General features: G+C 43.9%; 1 protein-coding gene across 8 annotated transcripts in view; it reads left to right on the top strand.

Annotated features, from left to right (window-relative positions):
* The window catches only part of PPIG (peptidylprolyl isomerase G), a 38772-nt gene continuing 37824 nt past the window's right edge, over nt 15108-16055 (top strand). For 3 of the 8 annotated variants that reach the window (XM_021076271.1, XM_005671915.3, XM_021076268.1), the window contains exon 1: nt 15110-15264. The gene's annotated coding sequence lies outside the window, so the exon portion shown is untranslated. Of the gene's footprint in view, nt 15265-15323; nt 15652-16055 lie in introns of those variants that run through there. The other 5 variants (XM_021076269.1, XM_001926861.6, XM_005671916.3 and 2 more) reach the window with 3 other exon arrangements.

Consider the following 16055-nt stretch of genomic DNA (forward strand, 5'->3'; position numbering starts at 1 on the left):
TCACAAATTTTCTTAGGTAATGAAAACCATTTGCAACTAGTGATCAGGTGCAGGATGCTGATATAAAAATAACTATTTCCTTCATGTATTTTGCTTCCATTATGATGACTCTAAAATCCCACTCCAACATGCAGATTCTATAAAGAAATTGGTTTAACAAGGTTACACTTATTATCAAATTAATTCCAAAATTCTGATTAAAATAAAAATTTTACCTGAATTAACTACACATTTTGTTCTTATCCTGAACCAGAGAGCAGGATTTGATCCAAAAGTAAATGTCCAGGAAAAGGGATTTCTTTCTGAACTCCACCTTTTTTTTTTTTGTCTTTTCTAGGGCCACACCCACCACATGTGCAGGTTCCCCAGGCTAGGGGTCTAATCGGAGCTGTAGCTGCCAGTCTACACCACAGCCACAACAACGCCAGATCCAAGCCTCATCTGTGACCTACACCACAGCTCATGGCAATGCCAGATCCTTAACCCACTGGCAAAGGTCAGGGATTGAACCCGAAACCTTGTGGTTCCTAGTCAGATTCATTAACCACTGATCCACAAGGGGAACTCCTCTAAACTCCATTTTAAAAATGTTTGTTGGAGTTCCCATCGTGGCGCAGCAGAAACGAATCCAACTAGGAACCATGAGGTTTCAGGCTGGCGGCTACAGCTCAGATTAGATCCCTAGCCTGGGAACCTCCATATGCCGAGGGTACAGTCCTAAAAAGATAAAAAGACAAAAAAAAAAGTTTGTTGGAGTTCCTGTTGTGGCGCAGTGGTTAACGAATCCGGCTAGGAACCATGAGGTTGCGGGTTTGGTCCCTGCCCTTGCTCAGTGGGTTAACAATCTGGCGTTGCCGTGAGCTGTGGTGTAGGTTGCAGACGAGGCTCGGATCCTGCATTGCTGTGGCTCTGGCGTACGCCGTACGCCGGTGGCTACAGCTCTGATTCGACCCCTAGCCTGGGAACCTCCATATGCCGCGGGAGCGGCCCAAGAAATAGCAACAACAACAACAACAACAAAAAAAAAAGTTTGTTAAATTTGACACTTACACAAAGTTTTCAAATTTGACCATACAGGTATAACGGGGAAAAAAATCCCAAACCAAAAAGAAGCATCTTTGTAAATAAGATTGAAACTGTTTGCAATAAATAAATACATTACCTTTAAAATTTCTATAAAGAATAGTCATTAATTCAGAGTCATAATGAAACAAATGCTTTTTTCAGGATACACTCTGGTATATTTGCTTTCAAGATAATAATCTCTCACTGCTTTCTCCTTGTACTCTAAAAGAACTCAAACAATTTAATCATTATTAACCTTAGATAGGTTTTAACCAATAAATGAGATGGTTAAGCCCTAATCAGGGAATATGAAGAAATTGAGTAATATATCAAAACTTGGTAAAGGAAAAAGAATAATTTTTAGGAGTCCCCATCGTGGCTCAGTGGAAACAAATCTGACTAGCATCCATGAGGATGCAAGTTCAATCCCTGACCTCACTCAGGTTAAGGATCCAGCATTGCTGTGAGCTGTGGTGTAGGTCACAGATGAGGCTCGGAAATGGTGTTGCTAAGGCTGTGGTGTAGGCCAGCGGCTACAGCTACAATTCAACCCCTAGCCTGGGAACCTCTGTATGCTGCAAGTGTGGCCCTAAAAAGACAAAACAAACCCTGAAAAAAAAAAAAAAACAAAAAAAAAGAATAACTTGTGAATTCCCATTGTGTCTTAGTGGTAACAAACACAACTAGTATCTGTGAGGACTCAGGTTTGATCCCTGGCCCAGTTCAGTGGGTTAAGGATCCTGCATTGCCCTGAGCTGTAGTGTAAGCTGCAGACATGGCTCGGATCCCGTGCTGCTGTGGCTGTGGTGTAGGCTGGCAGCTCCAGCTCTGATTCGACCCCTAGCCTAGGAATTTCCATATGCCAGTGGTGCAGCCCTAAAAAGACAAAAGAAAAGAAAGAAAAGAAAGAAAAAGAATAATTTGCTTTAAAAATACATTATAAATGTCTATATTTCTAGTTGAGAAACAATGGTTAGTAAAGCTGGCACTCAAATCATATCATCTATGTAAACTATTATATATAGAATAAACAACAAGGTCCTAGCATATAGCACAGGGAACTATACTCAATATCCTGTACACAAACTATTACATACAGAATAGATAAACAACAAGGTCCTAGTACATAGCATAGAGAACTATACTCAATATTCTGTAATAATGGAAAAGAATATGAAAAAGAACTTATGCATATGTATAACTGAATCACTTTACTAAACAGCAGAAGTTAATACAACACTGTAAATCAACTAACTCAATAAATTTAAAAAAATAAAAAAACATATCATCTAACACTTCTGCAACATTTTACAAAGGACTTTTAAGGTATGTTATCTGGAGTTCCAGTAGTGGCTCAGGGGAAATGACTAGGTCACAGGATTGATCCCTGTCCTCAAGGGGTTAAGGGTCTGTCATTGCCCTGAGCTGTTTGTAGGTTGCAGAGGCAGCTCCGTTGCTGTGGCGGTGGCATAGGCCAGTGGCCACAGCTCGGATTCAACCCCCTAGCCTGGGAACCTCCATATGGCAATGGGTGTGGCCCTAAAAAAAATAAAATGTTATCCCATTAAATTCTTTCACTTAACCTGCCAGGTAGACGCTATTATTTGCATCTCACAGATAAAAGTTAGGTTCAAAAAGGTTAAAGAAAACTACTCTAGTACTAATGAAGCTGGGACAACCACCCATTTCTTTCTACCCTTTCAACTTGCACAGCCTCATTACATCAACAAACCTACACTAAAAGTATGCCTCGGAATCCTCTCCAGGGCTACACCAAGCTATCTGTACACAAGAAAAACCGATGAGACAACATTGACTACTTTGTGGCAATCAGTACAGTATCCTGATCCCAGCCAATCTGGGTCACGCGTGTACACTAAAGACCCTGCACAAAGCAGGGAATCTTTGGGAGTTCCCTGGTGGGTCACTGGGTTAAATTATCCAAATGTAGCAAGGGTTTGATCCCTGGCTTAGGAACTTGGGGTGGAGTGGGTGGAGGGGGGAGAGACAGGGTATCTTCCCCTGTCTCCCGTCTATCCACGACTGAAAGTGAAAGAGTGAACACTGGTTAGTATACCAAGGTGTCAAGTCCCCAGCTAAGTGACCTTGCGGAAGTGACTTAACCAAAGGAGGGGCCTTGGACTATAAATGAGAGATAGGTATAAGCCAGTAACAAGTATAATTAATGCAGGGTAAACAGCAACACCCTTTGCAGGGGATAGACATCCTCCGCGCTTCGCACAAGGTGGCGCTGAAAGAAGAATGTGGTTTCTCGGTTCCAGCTAGGAAAGGGCTCAGCCCTGCCCGAGTCCTCCGCGCTCCCGAAAATCGGAAGAAGGCCTCTATTTCTCCGCCGAACCCAGGGTCCCCGGCCCGATAGGTCCAAAAACAAAACCTGTAGTCTCCACCCGGTCCTGAACTGAGGACAAGTTCTTCCCTGGATGCCCGGGAGATTTTCTGGAGGATCGCGGTGAAGACTGGTTATGAGAACTCAGAACTCCAGGATATTCTTGGTCCCTCAGCAAGGAACGCAACAGTCTAGGTTGTGTCGCTCACGCCTCCCTCATATCCCAGGATTTTTAGCCTTTCCTCGAAAGACATCACCTTTCCTCTTGGTGTCCATCCCCAAACCAGGAAAAACGGCCGGAGGAACACAGCACGCACTGCCACAGGCATGCACTACATACCCAGGCGTCGCGGCGAGGTTGGCGAATAGGCGTCGCTTACGCGTTTGGGGGAATTCTGGGAATTGTAGTTTCTCGTTGAGAGAGCATCCTGGGCACACATCTTAAAAGGGACAAGTCCTTAACGTCTGTGTTTCTCAACTAGATGAGGTTTTCTTCCAGTCTGTGGAAGACTAATGTTTTTATAATACACAATACAATGAATATTTACAAAAGTAAAATTTGAAAACTAAACATGGAAAAAAAGGGCAGATTTTTATTATGTTCAACATGTACTGAATAACAATCAAACAGCTATAAAAGCATCAGAACTCTCAAATTCTACACTTATGTCGTGGTAGGCATGTTCCCTGGTCAGGGACTGAATCCGAGCTACAGCTGTGGCAACACCAGATCCTTAACCCACTTCACCAGGCCAGAGATCAAAGCCACACCTCTGCAGCAACAGGAGCTGCTGAAGTCAGGTTCTTAACCCAATGGACTACAGTGGGAACTCCTCAATGACTTTTCTTTTCGTCTTTTTTGGCCACCTTGCAGCATATTGATTTCCAAGACTAGGGATCGAATCTGAACTGGGGTTATGACCTATGCCACAGCTGCAGCAACACCAGATCCTTATACTACTGTGCCAGACTGGGGATTCCCTACCCTTCCTGCTGCAGAGACACTGTTGATCCCACTGCCCCACAACGGGAGCTCCTCTCAATGGCTTTTCTTAATTCATTTATGAACCATCACCACAATCCATTTTAGAACATTTTCATAACTCCAAAAAGAAAACCTGTAACAATTTAGCAGTCATTCCTTCCACACTCACAACACTCTAAGCAACCACTAATCACAATCAAATTGCAGAGCACACTTTAAGTAGCACTGATTTAGATTGTTTGGGACCAGATCAACTGATATGAAAATGAGGTTGATCTGAATGCACAGAATAGGAGTTTTTGTTCTTACCACTGAGCCAGGACAGGAACTCCAGAATAGAAGTTTGAGAACAAAATGGGAGAAAATATGTAGGAATGAGACTCAGCATGACCTGTGTCAGTGCCCTTCAGTCAAAGACCACCAGGAATACATTTGCTGATATTCTGTGCAATTGTATGTTCAACAGAATACCAAGGCTGAGCATGAGTGCCAGAACAGCTCCTGGCAACAATAAGGCCTAAATGATAGTAACAGGACAATTTCTTCATTTGTTGGGGCTGTTTGTCCCCTTCTCACCCATTTGTGGAACTGTAAGGAGACAAGCCTGAGGACCAAATGCCAGAAGCTTGCCTTCCTCTGGAATCAGTGTTCATGTGAGAAAAGAAAATCCTTTTTGTTTATTCACTGTTAGTGATCTCAGAGAGACAGCAGTGAGTGATGGCTTGAAGCAAGATCTTAATTCCCTATTCAGGAATTGGACCTGGGCAGCCTGGATGAAAAACCAGGAATCCTAGCCACTAGACTAGATAGACGCTAAAAACAGAATTGCCCTAATTTTTGCCCATTGTTGAAAGCCAGAATGTTTCATGGAGGCAAAGTCTGTGAAAACAGGTACAAAGTTTATTGTTAGAAACATAGTACAACATGTGGGAGAGCACACAGAGAATTAATCTCTTTATCTAAGGCAGAAGTAAAGCAGTAATACACACCCAAGGAGGGGAATGAGGGTGTGGGCATCCCCCTGAATGAGGAATGTGCCGGAGAGGTGATTTAAATCACTTATATAGGACAGTTCTTCAGGTCTTTGTCTTCCTTTGGCCACTTATCTTGTTTAGTCTTTCACACCTGACCAGTCCCAGGGCCCTCCTCTATCTGTATGCTCATCTTTTGGCCAAGATGAATTCCAAAGCAAGACATGGTAGAAAGGTTATCTAGACTTATTATGGCCTGGTGTCCCCTCCCTTTCTAATCCAGAGGGGGTCTCCCTGTGCATGTGTAGTTGGGGTCTCCCTGACCCAGAGGATGGGAAATATGTGATCTCTTGGTCTTTTCCCCAAGCAGGGCTTAGCCCCTCTTTTGATGCTGCCATTATCATTGTTTAACAAGTTCACAGAAGACAAGTGCCAGTTATTTCCCTTGTGCCTATACTCTCTTGAAGTATAGATAGGTGGCTGGTTTTAACTGTTTATCCTGGAGCCCACCTATCTCCTGCCTCAGGAAGTATAAACAAGAGATAAGTTGCACCTATCTCCAGCCTCAAGAAATGTAAACAAGAGGCTAGGTGTACCTACGTCCTGCCTCAAGAAGTGTAAACAAGAGGCCAGTTATAAATGTCTATCTTGGAGCTCACCTATCTCCTATCTCATTAGTGACTTTTTTTTTTCTTTTTCTTTTTTATTTGTGTGTTTTTAGGACCTCACCCATAGCATATGGAGGTTCCCAGGCTAGAGGTTGAATTGGAGCTGTAGCTGCTGGCCTATGCCACAGCCGCAGCAACACCATATCCAAGCAGATTCTGAAACCTACAGCACAGCTCACAGCAACACCAGATCCTTAACCCACTGAGTGAGGCCAGGGATCGAATCTTTGTCCCCATAGATACTAGTCAGATTCGTTTCCACTGAGCCACGATGGGAAATCCATTAGTGACTTTTTTTTTACTTGAAGTCTAGGGCATTCATAACATGCATGTTTGTATGCAAGTCACACCTGAGAAAAAAATTAAAGTAATAATTTTTAAATCCACAGCTATAAAATTGAATTTCTGCTGATGATTTAAATCTGGAAGAAGCATTTTTTATAATAGCTAACAACTGGTTAACAAAGGGTAGCTCTAAATTTCGTCTTAGCAAATGTCAATGCCCTTCAGCCAAAACCCACCAGAAACCTGCAGCTGATGGAGTACTTGCTACAGCTCAGGAAAACAAATACTGTAGGAAAACATTGGCAGCTCAGTAAAAGAGTATTATAAAGATCCTATTATAGGATTTGGGCTTCGGTTGGGTAAATTTGAGAAGGGCCTAAGGAAGAAGAGGTTTGCTTTATCTTGGCTTCTGTCAGGAAACAGGGCAATTTTATGATTGGGTACCTAAATAAATTGTAACTATAGAGACGGTAGACTGAAGCAGGGATAAAGCTGAAATTGGTAGTATTCACTCATTTACTATTATGTGTTGCACAGTGAACTTGTCTGACCTTGAAGTTCTATGAGACTGCATATTCCCACAGGAGGACAGCATGCTTAAAACTGTGTCAGATTAATTTGAAATAACATTGATACTTAGCTATGAACATGAGATCAACATCGGATCAGTTTCTCCAATGTGAGAAACTTTTTTTTCTTTCTTGCATTTTTAGGACCTCACCCACAGCATTTAGGACCTGGAGGTCCCAGGCTAGGGGTTGAATCGGAGCTATAGCTTCAGGCCCATGCCACAGTCACAACAACTATCTGAGGCGAGTATGTGACCTACACCACAGCTCACAGCAATGCCCGATCCTTAACCCACTGAGCGAGGCCAGGGATCGGACCAGAATCCTCATGGATATCAGTCAGGTTCGTTAACTCCTAAGCCACGAGGGGAACTCTTTTTTTTTTTTCCCCTCACAAATTAACAAATGCTTCTTTTCCTGGAGTAGTTCTGCTAGTAAAAAACGTGTTTGTTGGGAGTTCCTGTTGTGGCTCAGCAGTAACAAACCTGACTAATATCTGCATCTGAGGATGCACGTTTGATCCCTGGCCTCATTCAGTGGGTTAAGGATCCGGTGTTGCTGTGAGCTGTGTGGTATAGGCTGGCAGCTGTAGCTTCAATTCGACCCCTAACCTCGGAGTTTCCATATACTCCAGATGTGGCCCTGAAAAAAAAATTGTTGGCTATAATGCCAAAATTATAGGCACCAAGTGAAAAAAATACATTAATTGGACTTTATCAAAATTAAAAACATGTATGCATCAAAGGACACTATCAGCAGAATGAAAAGGCAACCTACAGATGGGAGAAAATACCTGCAAATAATGTATCTGCAGGAGTTAATATTCAGAATATATAAAGAACACCTACAACTCCGTGACTAAAAATATTTTTTATGAGCAAAGGACTTAAATATACCTTTCTGCATGGCCATAGCACATGAAAAAACGCTCAACATCACTAATTATTAAGGAAATGCAACTCAAAACTACAATGAAGAGTTCCTATTATGGCTCAGCAGTAACGAACCTGACTAGTATCAATGAGAATGAGTGTTCGATCCCTAACCTTGCTCAGTGGGTTAAGGATCTGGCATGGCCATAAGCTGCGGTGTAGGTCATAGAGGAGGCTCTGATCTGGTGTTGCTGTGGCTGTGGCATAGATTGGCAGCTGCAGGTCCAGTTTGACCCGTAGCCTGGGAACCTCCATATGCTGCCCCTTCGGCCCTTAAAAAAAGAGAGAGAGAAGAACTAGACAAGAGAGAATTTCCATGACATTCCATCTTTTTTTTTCTTCTCTGTATTGGTTATACATTGCTGGATAATATGTATCCCCAAACCTAACGAATTAAAACAACATTTATTATCCCACAGTTTCTGTGAATCAGAAATTTAAAAGCAGCTTAGCCGAGTAGCTCTGGCTCACAGAACTCTCATGTAATTTCTCATGTAACTGAAAATCAGATGTCAACAAGGACTGCAATCATCTGAAGGCTTAACTGAGGCTAGAGGATTAATTTCTTTTTCTTTTTTTCTTTTTTTTTTGTCTTTTGTGTTTTTAGGGCTGCACCCATGCATATGGAGGTTCCCAGGATAGGCGTCCAATTGGAGCTGTAGCTGCAGGCTTACACCACAGCCACAGCAATGCCAGATCCGAGCCTCATTAGCGACCTACAGCACAGCTCATGGCAACGCCGGATCCTTAACCCACTGAGCAAGGCCAGGGATCGAACCTGCGTCCTCATGGATACTAATCAGGTTCATTTCCACTGAGCCACGAGGGGAACTTCTAGAGGATTAACTTTCAAATGGCTCACTCACATGGCTGTTGGCAGAACAGTTTCTTTATGGCTTTTTCCAGGAAACCTATTTCTTACTTCATGTTCCCCTCCGTAGACTGCTTGTCTTAATGACATGGCAGTGATTCCCCTAGAATGAGGTATTCTAGAGATACAGTAAGGAGGAAATTAAAATATCTTTTACAACCTAGTCTCCAAGATCACAAATTATCACTCTGCCTTAGTCACTGGAAGAAAGTCACATTATGGTATTGATGGACTTTTTTTTTTTTTTTTTTTACAGTCATACCTGTAGCACATGTAAGTTACTAGGTTAGGGGTCAAATTGGAACTGCAGCTGCCGGCCTACACCACAGCCAAAAGGGATCTGAGCTGCCTCTGCAATCTATACACTTAACCCACTGAAGAAGGCCAGGGATCAAACCACATCCTCACAGATACTATTCAGATTAGTTTCTGATGCCCCACAACAAGAACTCCAGTTAATTTTACTTATTTAATTTTCTTTTTTTTTTTTTTGTCTTTTGTCTTTTTGGTTGTTGTTGTTGTTATTGTTGCTACCTCTTGGGCCGCTCCCGCGGCATATGGAGGTTCCCAGGCTAGGGGTTGAATCGGAGCTGTAGCCACCAGCCTACGCCAGAGCCACAGCAACGTGGGATCCGAGCCGCGTCTGCAACCTACACCACAGCTCAAGGCAACGCCGGATCGTTAACCCACTGAGCAAGGGCAGGGACCGAACCCGCAACCTCATGGTTCCTAGTCGGATTCGTTAACCACTGCGCCACGACGGGAACTCCCGACTTATTTAATTTTCTTGATTGATTGTATTTTTAGGGCCATGCTCTCACAGCTTATGGAAGCTCCTAGGCTAGGGGTCAAATCTGAGCAGTAGCTGCCCGCTTATGCCACAGTCACATCTGTAAACTGCACTGCAGCTTGTGGCAACACCAGTTCCTTACCCCACTGATGGAGGCCAGAGATCAAGAATCCCATACGAGTCGGGTTCTTTCTTTTCTTTTCTTTTTTGCTTTGTAGGGCCGTACCCGTGGCATATGGAGCTTCCAGGGCTAGGGGTTGAATCGGAGCTACGGCTGCCAGCCTACACCACAGCCACAGCAACACAGGATCCAAGCCATGTCTGTGACCTACACCACAGCTCATGGCAACACCAGATCCTTAACCCACTGAGCTAGGCCAGGGATCGAACCTGCATCCTCATGGATCCTAGTCGGTTTGTTAATCATTGAGCCGAGAAGGGAACTCCACTAGTCGGGTTCTTAACCCACAGAGCCACAACCAGAACTTGTGTGATGGTTAATTTTATATGTCAGTTTGACTGGGCCAAGGAATACCCACATTTAATGTTATTTTTAGGTGTGTCCCTGAGGGTGTTTCTGGATTAGATTAGCATTTTAACTGGTGGACTCAGTACACTGCCCTCCCAAAAGTGGGTGGGCATTATCCAATCAATGGAGAGCCTTAATAGAACAAGAAGGCACAGGAAAGGGAAATTCACCCCTTTTGCTTCCTGCCTGGCTGCTTAAACTGGGAAATTGGTCTTCTAACCTTGGACTGGGATTTTTAGCATTAGCTCTCCTGGTTCTTAAACTTGGACTGGAATTAACACAACCAGCTCTCCAGCTTGCAGACAGCAGATGGTGAGACTTCTCAGCCTTCATATCACGTGAGCAATCCATAGTAATTCTCTTCCTATATACATCCCATTCCTTTTGTTTCTCTGGAGAACCCTAATATACACATATAATCAAATACTATGCAGACACTAGGAAGAACAAACTGTTTTTACATGCAACAATACTGATAATCTCATAGACACAACACTGAACAAAAAAGTCAGCCAGAAATGAATATATATATACATAATTCCATTTATATAACTTTCCAAAATAGACAAAATATGTGCTAGTGGAGCTCTGAACAGAGGTTATCTTTGGTCTGGGTTGGAAAGGGTAGTGTGGCAGAATTATTGGGTGGGGGAGAATGGAGTGATAAATTATTGGGTGAGGGCTTGAGGGGATCTTCCAGGATGCTGATATTGCTTAATCTTTTTTTCTTTTCTTTTCTTTTTTCTTTCCTTTTTTTTTTTTTTTTTTTTTTGTCTTTTTAGGGCTGTACCTGCTACATATGGAAGTTCCCAGGCTAGAGGTCCAATCAGATATGAGCCACCACCTATGCCACAGTCACAGCAATGCCAGATCCAAGACACATCTGCGACCTACAGCACAGCTCATGGCAATGCTAGATCTTTAACCCACTATGAGAGGCTAGGGATCAAACTCGAGTCCTCCTGGATACTAGTCGGGTTTGTTAACTGCTGAGCCATGACGGGTACTCCTCAATGTCTTAATCTACTAGAGATTACTCATGTATGTTCACTTTGTAAAAATGTATGGAGCTATACTTATGGTTTATGAATATATGTTAAACTTTCATTTTAAAATCCTTACCCTTAGGAATTCTTATCATAGTTCAGCAGGTTAAGAACCTGACTAGTAGCCATGAGGATGTGGGTTTGGTCTCTGGCTTTGCTCAGTGGGTTAAGGATCTGGCATTGCCATGAATTGCAGTGAAGGCTGCAGCCACCGCTCGGATCTGGCATTGCTGTGGCTGTAGCATAGGCTGGCAGTTGCAGTTCCTATTCAACCCCTGGTCTGGGAACCAACCTATGCTCTGGCTGTGGCCCTAAAAAGAAAAAAAAAGTCCTTATCCTTAAAGAAGGCATGCAAGGATTTTCCTTGTGGCATAGTGGGTTAGGGATTCAGTGTTGTCACTGCAGTGCCTTGGGTCACCGCTATGGCATAGGTTTGATCCCTGATCCGGGAACTTCCACATTCGTGTGACATCACCTCTCAAAAAAAGAAAATATTGGTAACTAGTAACATCATAGCAATCTTGTGTCTGCTTATGGTGTAGAATGGTCACACAAACTAATTATGCAAATAATTACCTTTTAATGGGATATGTGGCCCAGAGTTAATTTTCCATCAAAATGTCTTTTCTTATTTCTGGACACATGCCAATGTTACATTTCTCAGTATCTTATAATTGGGTTTGGCCCTGTGATTAGGTTCTGATGGAATTAAAGCCAAAGTGGCTCAGGCTACTACCTCGTTCCTTTTCCTGTCATCTGAAACTCAAGGTAATACATTCTAATCGTGCAATGTCAGGAGTTCCCACTGTGGTGCTATGGCACAAGTGGATTGGGATAAGCAGGCATCTTGGGAGCACTGCAACACAGGTTTGATCCCCACCTAGCACAGTGGTTAAGGATCCAACATGTGGCCAGCTGTGGCTTAGGTAGAAACTGTGGCTTGGATATGATCCCTGGCCTGGGAGGGAATTCCATATGCCTCCAGGGGAAGGGTCCAAAAAGGAAAAAAAAATATGCAACATCAAAGCCCTGGAGTATATTGGAATTACATATAAGAAACTCAAGGTCCTGACTGACTATGTGAAGTAGAGCCTCTGACCTGGCCCTTTCACCTCAGATCTATTATGTAAGAAAGAAAGAAATTCTCTGTTCTTTAAGTCACCATATTGTTGGAGATAACAATACCCCCTTTTCCTTGCAACAGCTTCCTTCCTGGAACAATACATCCATGTCAAATCTATTTCAGAAAATTTGGGATCTCACAGGCCAATGAAATTTCAACATATTTGGGCCCCAGCCAAGAACACTGATTTTTCATTTGTCCAAGCAGGACATCCACAGAAAGAAAACAACTACCATATTCTATAAAATTTATTTCATAAAAGGATAAGAACACTAAGAAAAAATAACAATTGAAACAAATAAAACATTTCTTGGAGTTCCCATCGTGGCTCAGCAGAACGAATCTGACTAGTATCCATGAGGACAGAGGTTTGATATCTGGCCTCTCTCAGTGGTTTAAGGTTCTGGCATTGCCGTGAGCTGTGCTGTAGGTTGCAGATGCAGCTCAGATCTGGCGTTGCTGTGGCTGTAGCATAGGCCAGCAGCTACAGCTCTGATTGGACCCCTAGGCTGGGAACCTCCAAATGCCACTGGTGTGACCCTAAAAAGACAAAACAAAAACTTAAGAAAACAGTATTGAAAACTTTGTCATGGTTCAGCCCACCAATCCTTGAATTAATGTTTGTAACGCTGCTTCAAAACTTCTCTCAAGAATCTCCTAAAATCTGTCCATATATTATATCTAAGTGCTTATTAATATTTTACTATAAAATAATTCTTGGAGTTTCTGCTGTGGCACAACAGATTAAGGATCCTGTGGTTTTTTCCTGCCAGCTCAGTGCTTAAGGATCTAGCATTACTGCAGCTGTGGCAATAGGTCACAGCTGCAACTCAGATTCAATCCCTAGCCTGGGAATTTCCATATGCTTCAGGTACAACCCCCAAAAAAACCCCCAAAAATTCTTCAGTGACTTCATATATAAGTCTATTTCTATAGGCAAATGGTAGTATATCCTAGGACAAGATATAGTAACGTTTTCTTTGCGCACCTCAAAATGTTAACTATAGTATAATGATCTGTAATATATCCTCAAAAATGTCTCTGGCTGAATAAACGAGAAAGAGGGAAAATACACCAATGTCACAGCAATGTCACTCCCACATTACCTCTACCAGTAAGTAGAAATCTAAAAATGTGTATATCATAGTTAAATGAAAATATATTCTGAAGGAAAATGAACAAAAATTAAACAAACCAATCCCAAAGAAATCTTCTTAACATAATCCTTATAATAAATCAGATCTCCCCCCTCCCTTGGCCATGCCCGCAGCACATGGAAGCTCCCTAGCCAGGGATCAAACCTTAGCCACAGTAGCAACCCCAGCCACTGCAGTGACAATGCCAGATCCTTAACATGCTGTGCCACAAGGGAACTCCTAAATCAGATCTTTTAAGGTATTGTAGAATTGCCCTCCTCACTGCAAAGTGTAAAACCACACAACATACAAAGAGTATGTTGTTGCTCTCCTACAACGAAGGCAATGGCTTAAAAGTGGCAGGGGCTGTCCTCTCAGTTTTATAGTTACGTAAAATTGATCGGGACCCTTAAGTGTACACCTGCCAAGCTGTTGTTGGTAATTACTAATTTACCTAACGAAAATGAGTGAAAATTTTAAGCGATTATAACTTATGTTCTTTTCATACAATAATACAATCTAAGACTTCTTAGGGTGGTTCCTTTAAAAGACACCCACCTTCTATCTCCAGATTGCCAGACTGGATTGCCCGATTGATTGCCTTGATTGCCGATGACTTCACCAAAAAGCAGGGGGAATTAATTCTAACATAATCTAGAGATTCTTAATCTCTTAAAACGTTAAATAACAGTAGGTGTCCTACTTCCCCTAAAGAACATTGGATTTGGAGTCAGACGTGCTTTGGTATTTAAGAACGGTGTACCAGGGAGGGAGGCACTTATCCTCACTGAACTTCAATTTCTTTACCCACTAAAACAATGATAAACTATATATAGGGACTGCAGGTTGGATCCCTGGTCTCATTCAGTGGGGTAAGGATCCGGTGCTGCCACTTGCTGCACAGGTCACAAACGTGGCTCCAACCCTATATTGTGGTGGCTGTGGCAGAGGCCTCAGCTACAGATGCCATTCGACCTTTGGCTTGGGAACTTCCATATGCAGCAAACAAAAACAACAACAAAACAATAACAAAGAGGTCCAATGCCCTTTGTAATTTTCTTCTTTCCTCATGTAGTGTTTTGTTCACTTCCGTGTTTTTTTTTCCCCCTTTTTGGCCACACCCCCGAACGCAGAAGTTCCTTGGCCAGGGGCGGAACCTGGTCCACAGCAGCAACTCAAGCGCAGCAGTGACCATGCCAGGTCCTTAACCTGCAGAGCCACAGAGGAACTCCTCACTTTTTCTTTTCGTTTGTTTGTTTTCTTTTTAGGGCCTCAGTGCCACATGTGGAAGTTCTCAGGCTAGGGGTCAAATGTGAGCTACAGCTGCCGGCCTAGAACACAGCCACAGCAAAGTGCCAGATCCTAGACACACCTGCGACCTACACAGCAGGTATTGGCAACTCCCCATCCTTAACCCAGTGAGCGCAGCCAGGGATAGAACCCGCATCCTCATGGATGCTAGTGGGGTTCTTTTCTGCTGAGCCACAGCGGGAACTCCCAGTTCTGTTTTTTAAGACTTGTGTCATAGCCATTAACTGGAAGCTGACCTGGAAGCTTCTAGGGTCTCCTTCCCATACCCTGGCAGAGGATCAATAAATGTTAATTAAAAGAGGCACTTCATTTCACCAACGAGGTGAACAATGATTGGTTACAAACATTCCCAGTCAGCTTACAAATAAAGCTTTAAGCTACCGATACACCAGGAATTTAACAAGCACCAAAATCCAAGAACTCTAGGGAGGGGGAGGTGACGCAGGCAAGGGATCACCAGGAGACGCGGTCCGCCGAGCCATGACGTACTTCCGGCGCGACGCTTTCCCTCCACGCCGGGACTAGGTGGTGGGGGGAGGGAGGCGGTTAGTGGGCTTTAGCGCCTTTTCTGGAGGCGGTAGATTTGAAGCGCTTTAAAGAACCTGACCCCGGGAAGAGGAGACCATACTGGTGCAAGTAGGTGGCTGCGGGCCCATATTGTTTCGGTGGCGTCCTTTGCAGCAGTTCTGGCGTACGAGAGCGGGAAGGGCCCGAGGAGGGGCGGAGCCGCCGCGGTAGGCCCGGGTGGATTTAACTGTCTTCCCCTCGAGGTATCGGGGCTGCCAGGCTCCAGCAGAAGCCCTTAAGGACTGTGGCGGGGGCTTTGCAGCTGTTGGGGCTGGAGGAGGTTTCCAGCCGCGCCTCTAGGGCCTGGAAAACGGCCCTCCTCCTGCCAGCCCCCGCCCTCTCGGCTCGGGCTCACACCTCCCTCCCTGACGCATTTTGCCGCACAAGCTATAATATGGCGGCAGCGACGGCGGCCTGAACTCTAGGGAGCCAGGGTGATTTTGATGCTTCATAATCGTAAGACTAAGCACGGATGCGGGGTAGGAGGGAGGATAGGTGGGGAAGCGGGAGGCGTTACCTGCCATCTTGTCAGATTAGGGTTGGAGAGTGGCAGGCGAGGAGCCTGGATCACAGGGGTTAAGATTAGACTGAAGACAGGCTTTTCCCCTACTCCGACCTTTTCCTCTCACAGCGGCTATCCTGCGTGGTGAAGTAGCACAGGCCACTTAGTTAAGCATTCTCCTGTTTCTCAAATCCAGGATGTTCCCTTCTCATCCCAGAGCTGACTCCAAGTTCTCCCACGTTTCTGAGGAGCTGTGAGCAGCGCAGGCCTTTCAGGCGATAATTACTCTTTAGGAGGAAAGCGATGGCTTAGAAGCTCCATATGCCTTGGAGGAAGTGTGAGAATTTGGCTCATCTTT

Source organism: Sus scrofa, chromosome 15, assembly GCF_000003025.6.
Source record: "Sus scrofa isolate TJ Tabasco breed Duroc chromosome 15, Sscrofa11.1, whole genome shotgun sequence".
In the NCBI taxonomy this organism is placed as follows: Eukaryota; Metazoa; Chordata; class Mammalia; order Artiodactyla; family Suidae; genus Sus; species Sus scrofa.